At 41.1% G+C, this 18567-nt stretch overlaps 1 pseudogene; it reads right to left on the bottom strand.

Moving 5' to 3' along the window:
* The window catches only part of LOC116098474, a 30947-nt pseudogene extending 13885 nt beyond the window's left edge, over positions 1-17062 (bottom strand).
* Positions 17063-18567: the final 1505 nt, after the last annotated feature.

The raw sequence follows: 18567 nt of genomic DNA, 5'->3' as shown, positions 1-18567 counted from the left end.
GGCGGCTCCCCTGCGACTCTCTGAGCCTTTGCCTCCCCAGGTGGGCTCTCCTGGCTTAGGAACTCACCTGAGAGGGGATGGCGGCTCTCACTGGAGGCTCCGGGTCATGGCGGGTCTCTGGGGGCAGATTCTCCACGTGCAAGGGAGAGGCGGCCAAGGTCCCTGATCCACCTCTGTTAGCTGGAAGCTGAGAGGATCTAACATCAGCTTCTTTACAAAGTAAAACTGTAAATGACTTTTTACAAGATTTTTGCATTATTTTTTATTAGATATTTTCTTTATTTACATGTCATATGATATCTCCTTTTCCAGTTTCCCCTCCAAAAATATAAAATAAAATAAAATAAAATAAACCCCTGTTACCTCCTTCCTGCTCACCAACCCACCCTCTCCCACTTTCTGGCCCTGGCATTTCCCTACACTGGAGCATAAAACCTTCATAAGACCAAGGGCCTCTCCTCCCATTGATGACCGATTAGGCCATCCTGTGCTATACATATGCTGTTGGAGCCATTACTCCAACCATGTGTACTCTTTGGTTGGTGGTTTAGTCCCTGTGAGCTCTGAGGGTGCTAGTTAGTTCATATTGTTGTTCGTCCTGAGGGGCTGCAAACCTTTCAGCTCCTTGGGTCCCTTTTCTAGCTCCTTCACTGGGGATCCAGATGTCCTTCAACAGAAGAATGGATACAGAAAATGTGATACATCTACACAATGGAGTACTACTCAGCTATTAAAAACAATGAATTTATGAAATTCTTAGGGAAATGGATGGATCTGGAGAATATTATCCTGAGTCAGGTAACCCAATCACAAAAGAACACACATGGTATGCACTCACTGATAAGTAGATATTAGCCCAGAAGATCGGAATACACAAAGTACAAACCACAAACCACAGGAAACTTAAGAAGAAGGAAGACCAAAGTGTGGATACTTTGTTCCTTCTTAAAAGGGGGAACAAAATACCCATGGAAGGAATTGCAGAAACAAACTATGGAGAAGAAACTAAAGGAAGTGCAATCCAGAGACTGCTCCACCTGGAAATCCTTCCAGTATTCAGTCATCAAATCCAGAGACTATTGTGGATGCCAGCAAGTGCTGGCTGACAGGACCCTGATATAGCTGTCTCCTGAGAGGATCTGATAGTACCTGACTAATACAGAAGTGGAGGTTCCAGGTAGTGGTGGCACACGCCTTTAGTCCCAGCACTTGGGAGGCAGAGGCAGACTGATTTCTGAGTTAGAGGCCAGCCTGGTCTACAGAGTGAGTTCCAGGACAGGCAGAGCTACACAGAAAAACCATGTCTTGAAAAACCAAAAACCAAAACCAAAACCAAAACCAAAAACAAAACAAAAAAAAACAAAACCAAAACCAAAACCAAAAACAGAAGTAGAGGCTCACAGCCATCCATTGGAATCATTTTTAATAGTTCCAATAATGACTAACTATTCACAAGCCAGTGATTACTAATGCAAACTTAAGACTTTCTCTCTTCCCTAAAATCCAGGAGTGAGTACCATATACGTTTTGGGGGGCTCAATTTCTTTAGTATTTGTTCAGTTCATCCCGAGTGAATAATGGCATGTATTGCCTGTTTAATGTTTTCTGGAATTTTGGATAATATACAACTATAATTCCATGTTTAAACTCTTATGAGTTAATTTCAGCTGAAACTGCCACTAGCATTTTGTATGTTGTTATTTTTATAATATATTACTTCTGTGAAAAAATAAGAAAGCAAGATATAGATATAGACAAGGACCTTCTGAACAGTCACTCAGTTACTCAGGAAATAAAACCAACAACTCATAAATGAGACCTCGTAAAACACTGTCTTTCAAGATTCCTGATGCTGCAACCCTTTAATATAGTTCCTCATGTTGTAGTGACCCTTAAACATAAAATTAGTTTTGTTCTGCTTTATAACTGTAATGTCGATACCGTTATGAACTGTATTATAAATACTTGTGTTTCCCCATGGTTTTAGGCAACCCCTGTGAAACGGTCATTTCACCCCAAAATGGGGATCATGACCCACAGTTTGAGAACCACTGTCATAAAATTAAACCACAGTGAAGGACGCAGTTAGTCATGGAAAGTGGTTACCGAAGCAGCCGGAGTAGAAAATGATGAATAAATTCTTCTAGGTTTGTTTATTTTGTATAGTCCAGGGTCTCAACTAGGGAGTGGTGTCACCCATGGAAGGCAGGCTTCTTGCCATAGTTAAAATAATCAAGATGATCCCCTACAGGCACTTCCAGAGGCCCATCTTCTGTTGATGATTAATATTACCCACCACAACCCCACCCCTTTTAAAAATAGACTTAAAACTAACATTTTAAGGTTTGTTCATCACCATGATATAAGGGGCATTCAGTCCAACTTCAAAAATTTAAGTCTTTAAAAATTCCAATACTGTGAAAGTCCAAAGTCTGTGAACTATGAGGTCCTATAAGTGTAAAAAATATGTTACATACTTTTAAAATACAATGGCAACAGGTAAACTACAATACAATACAATACAATACAATACAATACAGTGCAATGCAATGTAATGCAATATAATACAATAGGTAAAATACAATATAGTAGGTAAACATTGTATTCCCAATGGGAAGATAGCAGGCATAGCAAGGAACAGTCAGTCATACTAAACCCTGCAGCTCAATGTCTCAGTCAGTCCTCCAGCTCTGCTGCCCTTTGAACAGACACATTGTCTTTCCTGGGCTGGCTCCAGCTGAATGCAGCTTTCCTCAATGCATGTCTGATGGACCTGGGCTCTTCCTTGCCCTTACCTTCACAGCTTCACACAGTTGGCCCCTGATGGCCTTCTTGCAAGGATGTTAAAACATTTCTGGGGTTAGCTGTTCTTTGATATCATGGAGCCAAGATTCCAGGACCCTATCAGTCCTTCATCTTCCATGCTTGCAAAACCACCAGGGATCATGCTGCCAAGTTATGCCAGCTCAAGATGCACCCTCATCCTGCTGTCCCACTGGTGACCCCAGATAGCACATTCCTTGGCTGCTGCTTTTGAGGGGCTTGGGATTTCTTCAGTTCAGACTTTCTCCCTTTAAATGAATTTGGCTTATCATTAGGTAGCACCTCTGTGGTTTTGTTCCTGGTCCCAGTGCAGCCAAAAGGTTTCCCTTTAGTGATGCTGATCTTTTTTAATAATTGCAACTGCGTTCTCAGCACTGATCCAAATGCTCTCCTGTCTAGAAATTATATCTGGCAAACATATTAATCTATTATCTTTAAGTTCAACTTTACTTGGGTTCTCAGGACATAGGAAGAGTGGAGCTAGATTCTTGGCCATAATATAGTCGGAATGGCCCCTGGCCCACATCCATCTAGAGCACTGTTTTCCTTTGAAATTTCTGCATAAATCACCACTGTCAAGGTTTCGCTCAGCATCATTGTCTTCTATCACAGTAGGGTGACTACTCTTAATGTATCATCTGTGTATGTGTGTGTGTGTGTGCATGCACACACATATGTGTGCACATGTGTGTAATGTGCACATGTGTATGTACATGTGTGTAATGTGCCCATACGTAGTACATTGAATATATACAATGAAATAAAAAAAAAGAACCACATGGTAAGGATGACTTTGAAATCCAGTCTTTCCCCACATACCTTTAAATACTTTGTTAATGCATCTTAAATGTTTCTAAAGTCTATATATGTCTATATTGTTTGGTATCTTCTGCTGTGTTTCCCACTCAGACTTCTGTTACTATGATTTACCTACCGTGGGATGTGTGGGCTAATACGTTTGCTGTGGCATAGCCTTCTGTTGTTTGAATATATCCAGAGTGACTCATTTCCCCACTTTTCTAGTGATACGCTATTAGGATGTTCCCTTTTTGATTACTATAAGCAATGCTGCTGTGATCATGAGAGCAAAGATAAATCCATTTAATTACATCAAACTAGAAGCTACATCAAAAAAACATCTTTAAAAAGTAGAAAAGGCAATTTTGAAATGTATTTTCTGTGCATATATCAACCAGATAGCTGGTATTCTGGATGCATAAGAAACCTTACTGAAACCATACAAATCAATAGGAAGCATACAAAGACAGCAGCGATCAGAAATAGCTGTGGGACAATTGACTGAGGAGCAGCAGAGTAAACCTGAGCAGCCAGAGTAATAATAAGAGATGTCTTATAGAGCACAATGCAGATGAAATGTACGGTAGCGACACCCGTTACCCTGTGGAAGAAGACAAGGATCCCATGCAGAGGAGACGAGGGTTGAGGGAGACACGTTTTACATGGCTTGAGGAAGTTAAGATTGGTACAATTATCTTAGAGAACAGAGTCTGGGAGAGTCAAAGCTATGGACACATAGGAATAGAGAAAACTACCAAGGCATCCGGAGAGGAGTGTAAAGAATTGCCAGTCCTTCCGAACTAACTTTTTTGTTTTTGAGAACTTGGACCATGCAAGGCATAGTATGTTAGGGTGACTTAGTTATCTCTATCTATATTAAGAGTATATATTGAGCTTTGTTTTTTGGGAGTGTTTGTTGTTATTTTGCACTGGAGTTAAACCATAGGACCTTGCACATGCCCAACAAATGTTCTCACTGAGCTATGTGCTGGGTTAAGGTGTGAGGGAGAGAGGCTGGGGAGCTCTTGAAATCTGAGTTAAATTGCCACCTGTATGGTTAATTTCATATGTACTTTAAAAAATAAATTTTTGGTGTAAAAGATACCCTAAGGGTTTCTCTCTCTCTCTCTCTCTTCCCCCTCATCTAAAATCTATTGTGGGCTGTGTAATGAGCTGAAGTGAAGGAGGCGAAGCAGCTACTGTTTATTACTTTTAATTTTTTTTAAGGCTCAAATACTTCTGTCTGTGCTCTTATAAGCATCTCTACCCAGAAGGCAAATCAAAGCTTTTCAGGGAGACTCCATTATCTAGATTAACCTACCCTGTTTCCTATCACCTCCGTCTCTGACTGCAGAGGACACTCAGTAATCAGTGGTTGATAGCGACCTGTGATGGAGCTCTGATCTGACCATCTCCTGGGTTTTTATCTGGAAAGAGATGTTAAGGCCATTCACTTAGTCACCAGTAGGAAATGAATACACAGATAAAGAATGGCTTAGGAAATTACTGAGCACAGCCAAGAATAATTCCCCGAAGTTCCCTAACTCAGCTTCTAAGATTCAGAGGAATCTTAGAATAAGATTAAGAATAAGAAAATGTGATGGGAGAGTAGTGGAAGAGGCATTTATGTAGTTCTCAGTGTGCTCCAATATACTGTTCCTAAAACATCTCAGAGGGGAAATAAACACATTTTCAAAAGTTCTTACCCCACTCCCACCCCAAACCAGGAGTTTAACACACAGCTGTAACCCTGGTACCTGTGCAGGAGAGGAAGATAGTTCGGGAGTTCAAAGTCCCTCTAGCTAACATAGTGAGGTGGAGATCAGCCAGGGCTGCATGAGATCCTGTCTAGAAAATAAATCACCCCCAAACCCCAAAACAAACAAAAATAAACAAAAAATTAAAAAAAGGTTTTTTCTTACTTATGTAAGGGAGGGATATTTTTTTGATAATTTGCTCATAATTTTATACATGAGCACAATATATTTAGATTATATCCAAACCCACTTCTTATCCTCAACTCTCCCAGAGATCCCCATTCCCATGTAATGTCCTTTTTTCAAAAAAAGAAAGAAAGAAATAGTGATATCATTAGGTTCTTTTTTTTTACACATCACATACAGTATAATCTATAGTGAAAAAAATCTGACTTTTTTATTTATCAGATTAGTGAATGCTTCTTTCCCAGTTAGAAAATTCAACTTTAATTTGGCAAATGAGATTTCAGATGATGCTGTGTATAGAACGTCAAACTTGCCAATAGTAGAAACCCTGCAGGCAAGCAATGCCTTTTATAATTTATATCACTCCATTATTTATGAATACTTTGTCAACAGTTTGAGGACTAATACCTCAAACTGAAGACATCATGAATGTTTTGTGGTGATAAATGATGCCTGTGTGTAGCATATGTGGTTCCACATGCATTGCATGAATTTTACCTGCTTTGCGGCGAAACAGTGAGACACATATGTTTTCCCTGCTTCAGACATTAGTGATGATTATCTGTATCTGAAACAACAAAAAAATTAAGCATGCATAGCGAAGAAGAGGGACAATTTGAGCAGATAACACTTTGCTAAGCCTTACTAGAATATTTAGGGAATCTACCACCCACTGAGATCTCTACTCCCCTTCACTGCCAAAGGAACCTACTACACAGAGCCTAGGGAAAATTTGTCTCTTCTGCTCCAATTTATAACATGTTGTTACCACTCAGGACCTGGGTCTCTACCCAGTATTTAATTTGGGAGCCAAGATTAATGTTGCAGCTCACATGCTGGAAGTACTAAGCGCTCATTACTTTTTTTCTTTTTCTTTTTGATTTTTTGAGAGAGGCTTTCTCTGTATAGATAGCCCTGGCTGTCCTGGAACTCACTCAGTAAACCAGGCTGGCCTCAAACTCAGAAATCTGCCTGCTTCTGCCTCCCAAGTGCTGGGATTAAAGGCGTGCACCACCACTGTCCGGCATGCGCATTACTCATGTAATGTGGCTGCTGGTGTGTAAGTTAACTGTAGAGATGGGTGGGAAAGGAGGTTCACTGTGCTCTAAGGTGAAGACTCGGGCTCTAGGACTCTCAAGTGTTTACAAAGGCTGCCTCCCCTTGGAAGCTTAGCGAACTCCGTTCTGACTAGGGAAAGGCAGAAGACAAGCCACATTCTCATGTGTCCTGCCCTCTTTGACTACAGACTCACCTCCGTTTTCTGTTCCCCATAGCTCCGTATGCTTGTTTCATTCTGTCCCACGGGAAGACAGTGCGATCCAAGTCTTCTTGGGTGGTAGCCATAAGTCATGGGTAGAAAGGCATAGATCTGCTCACACTTGCAAGACTAAACAGCTATGCAGGTTAAGGAGAAAGTGGGGTCTTCATTCAAAAATGTGAATTGAGGAAATGAAACCCTTCAAACACCGCTACACCTTTTTCTTAGCTCTTTTTCACAACATTTAAAATTTCAATACCAAAAGTTCCTTTATGGGCTAGAGATATTGCTCAGTAATTACGAGCACCAAGTGCCCTTCCAGAGAACCCAACCTATTTCCATCATCCACATGGTGGCTCAAGACCATATGTCACTCAGATTCTTACTGTAAAGAAAGACTCAGTGAAGTGATGGCCAGGTAGGACCAATCATTGTAATTCATTCTAGCACGAGTCAGAAGAGATCAGAGACACAGAAGATGGAAAGAGAAAGAGTGAGAGAGAGAGAGAGAGAGAGAGAGAGAGAGAGACAGACAGACAGACAGACAGACAGACAGACAGACAGACATGAGAATGTGACTTGTTAATTATCTCAGCAGTTAGCTCTTTTATTAGGTTCTTTTCTGCTTTCAAACGACTGTTAAAATTTTATTTATTATTATTTTATGGGCATGAATATTTTGCCTGCACGTATGAACCATGTGACTGTCAGAGACCAGAAGAGGGCACCAGATCACCTAAAACTGAAGTTAAAGACAGTTTTAAGGTGCCATGTGGGTACTGGGAACCACTTAGGCCTTCTGCCTGAGCAGCTCAGTGAGATCATGGCCAGGTAGGAGCAACCACTGAAATTCATTCTAGCAGGAGTCAGAATGACAGCTCTTAGCTGTCTTTCCTGACTCTTGATGAACATTTTTTGAATGAATTTTCTCTATCAAAACTACATCTCTAAGTATGTTAAATTCTTTGTTCTTTTAGGTTAATTTCTCTTTCAGTCTGCACACTGATTGTGACATTGCTCTGAATGACTGGCACTAAAAATTTCCCTATAAAATGTCCTTGCCATTTTTCAGAGAATTCGACTTTCTCAAAAAATGAAGACATCCTTTAGCAGTAATGGAGGAGTGTTAATGCAGCAGAAACTTCCTAAAGATGATGCATTATGGCATCATTTCACCAAGTGCTAGACTAGCTCTGGGTATTGTGCACAGAGAACACAAGAAAATAGCTCCGAGGGTGGCAATAAAAACTCGGAGCATTTTGTGCTTCACTATTAAACAGGGCCGTAGATATTTAGACAGAATATCAAATGGGAAGGCTAGAGTTAGACATGAATAAGTGCTATCCAAGGGAAGTCACTCAGCAGACATCATCAGAGGCTCAGTTAATGAGAACATCCAGTAAGTGCTCATGCTGGGCGAGATGTTTTATTAATACCATGTCATTAGTTGTTTCAGAAATGACTGAAAAATTGTTCTCAAAAAAAATCCCATGAAGCCAGTGTACATGGGAAAAGTCTAAGTAGCTGGAGCAGGTGGTCTGCAATCTCCTTTGGATGGTACCTGGCTGAATAAGAATCCACTGTAGGGTAAGGGTGGGCGTGGCTTAGAAGGGTTCCAAGATCATGACACACAGGGACTGGCATTTCTTGAAGACAATGATGGTGAAAGAGAATCAGGGCTTTAGGTCAAGGATGGAAGACAGTAGTGGGAAGCAGGGGCTGGACACATCTAAAAGGGTGTGCCTCAGGTGTGGAGAAGAGTAGTAGATAGATAGATCCTTGTGAGGGGCTTCGACAATAGCTTGTCTCCTTCCCACCACTCTATTATAGACATTTGTAAAACTAGCTTTCTAACCATAAATAAGAAATATTAGAGGCATTCAAATGCAAATAAGATTTAAGAGTTTTGTAAAGATCCATATTCACACGGATAAATTTAAGGAATAATATATATACATCTCCAGAGGTAGGCACCACACTGGAAATGTTTACTATTGGTACTTATATTATCATGTTTCTGTGATATATGTGTTTATGCACAGCATCTAATATTGTTTCACATTTTTCAAAAATTTCATTAAGTGTATGTGCTCTCTGCAAGGCTCAATCCTTGCTTTAACTGCACGTTCTTGCAGTTTAGTCATTTTAACTACTGTTTTTCTTTGTATTTCATTGCCAGACATTCTTCAGTTCTTCCCTTATCTTCCTATGGGTAGAAGGAAGCACGTGGACTTTTCTACAGTCAAGGTTGAAGAGAAGACACCCTAATAATAGAATTTGTGTGTCTAGAGCTTCCCAAGATAATTATGTGAAGGGAATTGTTAACTTATAGGAGCTATTTATTTAGACATTATCTCTCATCAATTATATGCATGACAATCAGTAGTTTCTTTTTTATTTTCATGATCTATTCTCTTAACTGATAGATATATAGATAATGTTCAATGGTGCTGAATTTACTGTTACATCCTGTTAGCTTTTTACACTTCAAAGATATTCTTCCAGTTTCTCTTCTTAATTTTGGAGTCTTGATTTCCTGATCATACATCAAGCCCTCAATATGTTTAAAATATGTAGTTGAGTAGAATGCAAAATATCAAGTAAACTGGTCTTTTGTTTGTTTTACCAAGTATCCCATCAAGATGCTTGGATCCATTCTCCCTTCAGAGATCTGTGAAATGGTTTGTTTCTATGCAACAGTAGGTTTGCTGCCAGCATCTGGATTATGCACTATATACTTGTCTATCCCAATGCCAATACCTTAAGCTGTGTTCATTACAGCTTTTCAAAAAAAAAAAAATCTTGACATTGGGGTTTGTTTTATATGAGATCAAATAAGCTAAGTGGATTTTTAGTTAAATAAAAAAGATCAGAACCTTTACATAAGTATTTCCTTGTAAGAGTATATTCCCTTTTTACATAATTATCTCCATTGTTATTTGCCTGTTGCTCTCCCATATAAAGGTATGAGATTAGAAAATTCTTTAAAACCGTCTAATAAAGAGTTTGGTTTATAATCATACTCAATCATAGAAAAAGGTACTCAGCATAAAATAGCATTAGGGCATTAGGATGGCTGAAAGCCAAACTGAGGATGCCAGGCTGCATGAGCTCTCATTCAGTGCTGGCTAAGAGAAGATGGCACAACCACATTGAAAGTTGCTTTGTAGGCTGGTGAGATGGCTCAGCAGGTAAAAGCACTGACTGCTCTTCTGAAGGTCCTGAGGTCAAATCCCAGCAACCACATGGTGGCTTGCAACCATCTGTACAGCTTCAAATGTACTCATACATATAAATTAAATAAATAAATCTTTTGGGCCAGGTGTAGTGGCTCACGCCTTCAATTCCAGCACTTGGGAGGCAGAGGCAGGTGGATTTCTGAGTTCGGGGCCAGCCTGGTCTACAGAGTGAGTTCCAGGACAGCCAGGGCTATACAGAAAAACCCTGTCTCAAAAAACCAAACAAAAACAAAAACAAAAACAAACAAACAAACAAACAAAAAACAAAAAAGAAAGAAAGTTGCTTTGCTTTTCCTTACAAAAATAAATACCTTTACAACACAACCCTGAAACTTCACAATTTGGCATGAAAACATACTCATATTGGAAAACAAACACAACAGAAAGAAACAACATGATTTAATTGTTAAAATTTGGGAACAATCAAAAGTTGGTACAAAAATAGAACATTACTGATCCACAAAAAATTATAGAGGAAATGTAGACATATTTTAGGTTAAAATCTTAAAAAGACTAAGGCCATCCAGAGACCACTCCACCTTGGAATCCATCCCATTTGCAGACACCAAACCCCAACACTATTGCTGACACCAAGAAGTGTTTGCAGACAGGAGCCTAATAAGGTTGTCTTCTGAGAAGCTTTGCCAGCTCCTAAGACAGATGCAGACAACCACTGTCAACCACTGGACTGAGGTCGGGGACACCAATGGTAGAGTTAGGGCTGGACTGAAGGAACTGAAAGAACTGAAGGGGATTGCAACCCCTTTAGAAGAACAACAAAATCAACTAACCAGACCCATCAGAGCTCATAGGAACTAAACCACCCACCAAAGAGTATACATGGGTGGGTCCATGGCTCCAGCTACATATGTAGAAGAGAATTGCCTTGTCTGGTATCAATGAGAGGGGAATCGCTTGGTCCTGTGGATGCTTGTTGCCCCAGTGAAGGGGGATGCTAGAAGGGTGAGGCAAGAGTGGGTGGGGAGTACCCTCTTAGAGGCAAAGGGGAGGGGGATGAGATGGGGAGTTTGTGGAGGTGAGACTGGGAATAGGGACAACATTTGACATGTAAATAAATAAAATAATCAATAAAAAATAATGCACAGGAAAAAAGACTATGTACTATATGAACTCAGTTACAACAGATGACATCGTAGGCAAAACATGTGATAGTATAAAAGATCAGGAAGTGCTACGGAGTGTGATGGACATTAGTGGCATGAATGTATAAAGATTAATGGAAAACTAAATTTCAGAATAAAGTAATGAGGTGGAATTATATGTCCATGTATGTGTGTATACACATGTGTGTAAGTATATGTCTGTGTATATGTATATGCATTCATTCTATAAGTTCTGTTATTCTAGAGGGCCCTGATTAATACAGCTAGTAAGCAGTTAATATCCAGAACAGAAGTATTTCTATGAATAAATCAGAAAAATCCAATTTGATAGAGGACTAAATAAATAAAAGAAGTGCTATGCAACACTGTAGAGAAATTCCATGAAGCTAACAGGCCAGAAAGATTACCAACAACAGGATTCCAATGGTGTAGAGATGGTAAGACAGAATCGTGCAAACACTGGATAGACTGCATTACCTAGAAGTTATGTATGACCAGACTTGATGAGCCAGACATTCTTCTAGCGAGTAAATTCTTGGAAAGCTCCTCTCACACTAGGAGGTGGCATTTGCCGAATGCTAACAGCAGCGCTGTTCATCATAGAATACATGCCAGCAACTCCAAATGTTCGACAGTAAGATGCATAGATAAGTATGGAATGTTTATATAGTAAAATACTACACCAAGAGGGAAAAGGAATCAACTTCAGAATACCCATCAGTATAGATGGTCTCTAAGGCATAAACTTGGTTGCAAACAAAGATGGAATAATCCATGTTATGTTCAAGCAGAGGGACTCACAGGCCATAAAGACAACAATAAAGCAAAATCAAAGCCAGATGAGATTACAAATGAGTGAGGTCACCATCACTTCCAAGGGGAGTAAGGAGGAATGTTCAGTCACGGACTAGAGCGGCATCTGGGAATGGTGATGTTCTAGTTCTTGGCCTGGATGTAAAGTACATAGCTTATTTTATCATGTCTCTCTATGCACTCTCAAGTCACATTTTATAATTCAGACAAAGTCCCTGTAGGTGAAGTCAGCTCCCTCAGAGGCAAGTTGGCTAAACTTGCTCTTAATGCTCTGAATTTGCTCTTCATCTGGGCCTCTCCTTCCCTCTCTGCAGGCTCCTGCTTCTTTGTGCCTTGCCAGGCTTCAGTAATCACTGTTTCCTGGCTCCTTTTGTATTCTGCTCATATGTGATATGTGAACTTTGCTCACATGTCTTACTCTCTGAGTCTACCCAAGAAGCAGTGTTACTTTGTTCTGGATAGCAGGAACATGCAATGAACCCTTAAGAGACAATTCTCAACTAGGCAAGAATAGAATTTAGTGATTTTGTAAATAACTAACTGCATAAACTCTTTTTTAGCAGAGACTTTGTGAATCAAAGTCTACTGAGTATTGCAATCCAGTCTTTTTCCTTGGTCAGAGGTCCACACACCTACTGGGACATCTTGTCTGCCAACTTGATCAACCATAGTGTTTACTACTGGCAGGGGCAGTTTAGGGAAGATTTTTCTGTGGGCCATAGAGAAAGACATGGCCAAAATCTAAGCACAAGACAGGGAGGAAAGGACAGGGGCCAGTTCTAGAAGTGCTGTCTAAATGCATTGACACTAAAACAGACATTTAAATGACACTAGAGGAAGTCAGTGTTTGTTCAGTAGACTTAACAGTTGAGATCATTCTCTGTTGAATTTGTGTGGTGAAGCCTTTGTTTCCCACTTATTCAGTATGAAACCTGAACCCATTTTCTTTATTTGTTCTACTCTCGAATTACCCTGACTTTGCATTTGTGTATCCTCTGGAAATTAAAAGAGAAACTTGTATGCTAAATGTCCAAAAGAATATTTATCTGGGTGATTTGTCTGACATACTTTCTGCACTAGAATTGAATTAGATGCAGAGGAACAATAAAAAGAAAAACTTGTTGCAGAGAGAATGCGTTCCCTAAGTTGGTTTAGCTAAACAGATAATGCAGGGTTCTTGGGAATGAAAATATGAGCTGCTGATATTCTAACTTGTAAACTTTATAGTGATAAACTTAACAGCATGAGTGGAAAACTGCAAAAATTCAGTATTTAGATGATTTCTTAAGTCTTTCTATGAACTCTGAATAACATTGCAGTGTGCTTTTTATAGCATTCCACCTACAAAGTATAATTTAAGGTAAGTGCAGTATTGCATATTTCAAATATAGGTTGTCATCTTAAATACCCTTTATTTTACTGCTAGAAGTAGATACTTGTGTACCCTGTGCCAAACAACATCATGACATTATCCTCTTCCATTTTAAGAACATGCTTCTGTATAGACAAACATGCAAACAGAAAGCTATAGAACTTTACCACAGAGAAAGCATGTGATCACAACATGTGAGCACAGTATGTGAGCAGACCATGTGAGTATAGCATGTGAGCATAGCATATGAACATGGGATGTGAGCATAGCATGTGAATATAGCATGCGAGTATAGAATGTGAATATAGCATGTGAGCACAACACATGAGCATAGCATGTGAGGATAGCATGTGTGCACAGCATGGGAACATACCATGTGAAAATATTACGTGAATGCAGCATATGAGCACAGCATGTGAGCATACCATGTGAGCAAATCATATGGGTATAGCATGTGAGCATAGCATGGGAACATAGCATGTGAACATGGCATGTTTCCACCTGTGTACAGCAGCCAACAAGCCATTCATTCTCCTTTTGAATTTAAGTGTTAAAGTGAAGTTTCCTTGAGAAAATATGACAATAATTTAAATTCAAATAAAGACACCCAATTGCTGTTGCCAGACCCTTAGCTAGAGCAAATTTTGGTACACAAACAAGGTAGAGGAATACTCAGAAAGACACAGATGAAATTCAAAATGTCTAAAGTGAAAAAAAAAATTATCTGTTGGGACACCTACTCGGGCTCAATGGGCAGTTATTTCTCCTCCAGTGTCTTCATGTCATGAGTGAGAAAACTGAGGGGTCTCTATTACAAGTGAGTTATACGTCACATTCCAAAGCTGTGTGACTGACACTGAATATGTGAAATGGGATCAGTCACTAAAGGAAAACAGCACGACAGGTGGAAATCAGGATATATTCTGTTGTTCCTCGGGAGCTCTGTTGAATAGAACCTGAGTGTTGTCTGTGCCAACAGTATTATACCTGTGTAAACACAGGAATTAGTGTCCCAATAGTATAAGTGTCTAGCATATGATTAAATTAGTATCACATATGATAAGTAAGAAACTGGTGTTACTTGTATAATAGATGCTATAGGTTTAAAGATGCTCCTTACTTTGCCAAAATATTGGAAAACTTGAAAACAAAATTGTACTTTCTTCGGCATACACTAAGAAAATATAAGCCATTTCTAATCTCTAGGATGGTCCTAGGATTCAAGTTCCCAATATAAAAAGGTCCAAAGCCCCACTGATTAAATCAAATGCCACTTAAGTTCATGCCAGGACCACACATTTTTCTTGGTTATTTAATTATGAGACATGTATCTCAATATTTGCTATAGAAGGGAAAGAAATGGTATTGAGTTTTTCTGCAAAGAAAAATTAAGATCAGATACCAATTAAGGTTGGTAATGATACCCTTGAGTGTATAGACTTGGAGATGAACATGAACAACAACCACCCTGACTACTCACATTTAGAAATGGTAAAAGTGCCACAAGAAACTCAAGAAGAAGGAAGGCCAAAGTGTGGACACTTCATTCCTTCTTAGAAGGGGGAACAAAATACCCATGGAAAGGTTGCAGACTATGGAGCAGAGACTGAAGGAAGGACAATCCAGAGACTGCTCCACCTGGGAATCCTTCCCATATTCAACTATGAAATTCAGACACTATTGTGGATGCCAGCAAGTGCTGGCTGACAGGAGCCTGATATAGCTGTCTCCTGAGAGGCTCTGACAGTACCTGACTAATACAGAAGTAGAGGCTTACAGCCATCCATTGGACTGAGCACAAAGTCCCCAGTGAAGGAGCTAGAGAAAGGACACAAGGAGCTGAAGGGTTTACAGCTCCTTAGGAGGAACAACAATATGAACTAACTAGTACCCACAGAGCTTCCAGGGATTAAACCACCAACCAAAGAGTACACATGGTGGGACTCATGGCTCCAGCAGTGTATGTATAGCAGAGGATGGCCTAATCAGTCATCAGTGGGAGAAGAGGCCCTTGACCCTGTGAAGGTTCTATGCCTCAGTGTAGGGGAATGGCAGGGCCAGGAAGCAGGAGAGGGTAAGTTGGTGAGCAGAGGGATCAGGGAGGGAATAGGGGTTTTGTTGTTGTTGTTGTTGTTTTCGTTTTTGTTGTTTTCTTTAATTTTTATTTTATTTTTTTCTTTTTTTGGAGGGGAAACTGGGAAAGGATATATCATATGACATGTAAATAAAGAAAATATCTAATAAAAAATGGTAAAACTGACAACAAACACTGTAGAATAGTGTTTTCAGACTATCTCTTGTGTTTCAGTGATTCTTGAAATACTCTAGAAACCAGGGCAACAGTCCTCTTGAGAACTGAGTTTTCCTTTCACTTTGGTTAAGAGGATGCACAGTAAGAGGTTGCCAAGATAATATATTTTTAAGTTTTGTTGATTCTTTATGAGTATTACATCATGCACCCCAGTAATGCTAATCTCCCCAATCCCTCATATCCACCCTTCACCCTTACCTCAACCCCAAAATAAAAAGCACACAAATGAAAAATAAAGCTTAGAAAACATCTCATTGTGGAAGCTATAGTATGTCATAGTGTGTCCCACAGTATATCCCTCTATCCACATGTCTTCACTTGCAAATATTCATTACGATGGGTCATTGGTCTGGTTTGAGATCTCTGGCTTCTGTGCTATCATCAATACTGGATCCTTACTGGGCCTCCAGCCAGTTATCCTGTTGTTGCCCTGCATCATGGAGATCCTGCCGCTTTGGGACAGCAGGACTGGTCCATTCATGAGTTTCAACCATTTGCAGATGATATAGACTTTGGGATGGATCAGTTCAGAGCCCTGGATCTGGGGCTGAGTGGTAGCTGAGTTGATCATCGCCCCAACTATCCTTTATTGGTGCCATCAGGGTGAGCTCTCTAGTACTGCTCTGGCCAGGCCATCCCATACCACTGTCCAACAGGAGGCAGGGTCAGCTTTCCTGCTTTTATGCCTCTGGGGCAAAGTAACCCACACCAATGTCTCCAGAGCTAACTCTACTGTATTGCCCATTTAAGGACACAGGGCCCACTTTCCCAAGTGCTGCAGCCTGGGAGATGCTGGGCCAGCTCTCCCATCCTCACATGGTCATGGCTGATTCACCCTTACCATCAGGACAACCTCCGCTCTGTTGCCCAGACAAGGTGCAGGTCCCACTTTCCTGAGTGCTGAAGCTAGTGAGGGAGAGTGTCCACTCACTTGCTCTCATGACACAGTGGCCAGCTCTCCTGACTGCCACAGATAGCAAGGAGTGAGTGGGGGAGGACCTCGCCTCTGCATCTATGCCACCTTAAAGCATACAAGTGGTATCCTTCATTCACACCCTCAGGGTTGGCTCACCCCCACTTCCCACCACCAGAGTCAGCTCTACCGTGCTGCCCAGGTGAGGAACAGCACCAGCTCTCCCAATTGCTGCAGGTGGTGATGGGTAACCCTGTGCCCATGCCAGATCAGTGGCAGTGACAGCTCACCTGCACCCCCTCCACCATCAGGGTTAGCTCTGTGCTGCCCATTATTCAAGCAGGGTCCGCTCTCCTGGGTGTGGCAGCTGTAGAGGGGCAGGGCTAACTTTTCCATGCTCATGTCCCTATAGACAGCTTTCCAGATTGCCAGAGGGAATGGTGACAGGGTCATCACCTCTGTGATCATGTCATCCCACAGCAGACAAGTGACAGGGCCAGCTTTCCCATACCTACTCCTCCCTCAGGGTGTCTCACTCACACTTCTGCCACCAGAATCATGCCCACTATGCTGCCTACTGCTAGGTGTAGGGATACCTCTCCTGAGTTCTGCCATTGACAAGAGGTAATGGTGGCTTTTCAGGAGAGCCATGGCCAGTGAGTGTCAGGGGCAGTTCTGCAGTCTCTGGACATCCACCTGGTCCCTGTCAGCCCCAACTAGGGATGTTCTCAAGCTCTCTAGTGATAGTATGAGCCATGGGCATTGACACTTGCCTGTGCTGCTGTACAGCCGTGACCCTAGACATGGCTTGCAAGCTGGGACCCCACCATGATCCCAGGTAACAGGTGGGGCTCTGTATGTCTATGGCCTACTTGTGCCATGGGGCAGAGGGCAGGTCTGTGGGCATCTTTCCCTGCCCAAACCATATGGCAGGGCTGAACACAGGTCTCTATCTTCTTTCTCCAGTGTCCTGCTGCCTGGATTTGATTTGATTTTTATGAGTCCTAGTCATAAAAGAACTTTGGCCACGAAGCCAGGCATCACTCTAGGATAAACAAAGGACTGCCATCTGACTTATATAAGAACACCACCACCAAGGTGTCTCTTTGCTCATTGCCAGGGGGAAGGATAATATTCTTACTGAAATGGTCAATGCATGACCAACTTAGAAACTGAATAAAGGAGAGGTCAATGTATATTAGCATTTTAGGATAAATTTATGGTCATAATAATAGGATAAGAATGTACTACACACTTTGCAAAAGGAGAAAAAGTAAGAATCAAACATCAAGAAAATTGTTACTCACAGTAAACAAACAAACAAAAGAAGCAGAATCCATTACAACCAACCGCAACCATCATGAACAAGAGAAGATACCTTGGGCTTAGGGAGAAGGCTCAGTCTACCTGCTGTGCAGTTATGGAAAACAAGTGTTTGATTCATCAGCACTCATGTAAAAAAGTCAGGTGTGGTTGTGGGCATCATGAAAGGGGGCTGGGAGAGCAAAGACAGGTAGATCCCTGGAGCTTGCTGGCCAGAAGGTCTAGCCAATCAGTGAGCACTGGGTTCAATAACAAATCATGTCTCATTAGAGATCAGTTGAGGAAGACACCCAACTTTGCCCTCTGGCTTGCATATGTGAGCACACTTACACACACACACACACACACACACACACACACACACACACACACACACAGGCACACATATATTCACACACCACATCACGGGAGAGGGAGAGGGGAGTAGCAAGAGAGAGAGGCCATAGCTTGTGCATTTGAAACAAATCTGAGTGCATCAGCCAGACCCTAACAAGAATGAGAGCAAATTAAAGGTTTTAGCTGGAGAACATTTCATGGAGAAACTACTTACTTAGATGTGAATGGTTAACTTATGAAAGTGGTAAAGCACGATGATTAGCAGGGAACTACTCCCTAAAGGGAGACAGGGTTGGGGATGAGTGGGAGGGAGA

Source organism: Mastomys coucha, unplaced genomic scaffold (assembly GCF_008632895.1).
Source record: "Mastomys coucha isolate ucsf_1 unplaced genomic scaffold, UCSF_Mcou_1 pScaffold20, whole genome shotgun sequence".
NCBI classification, from domain to species: domain Eukaryota; kingdom Metazoa; phylum Chordata; class Mammalia; order Rodentia; family Muridae; genus Mastomys; species Mastomys coucha.
Note: the sequence above shows the minus strand (reverse complement) of the source record. Positions and strands in the feature narration are given on the sequence as shown.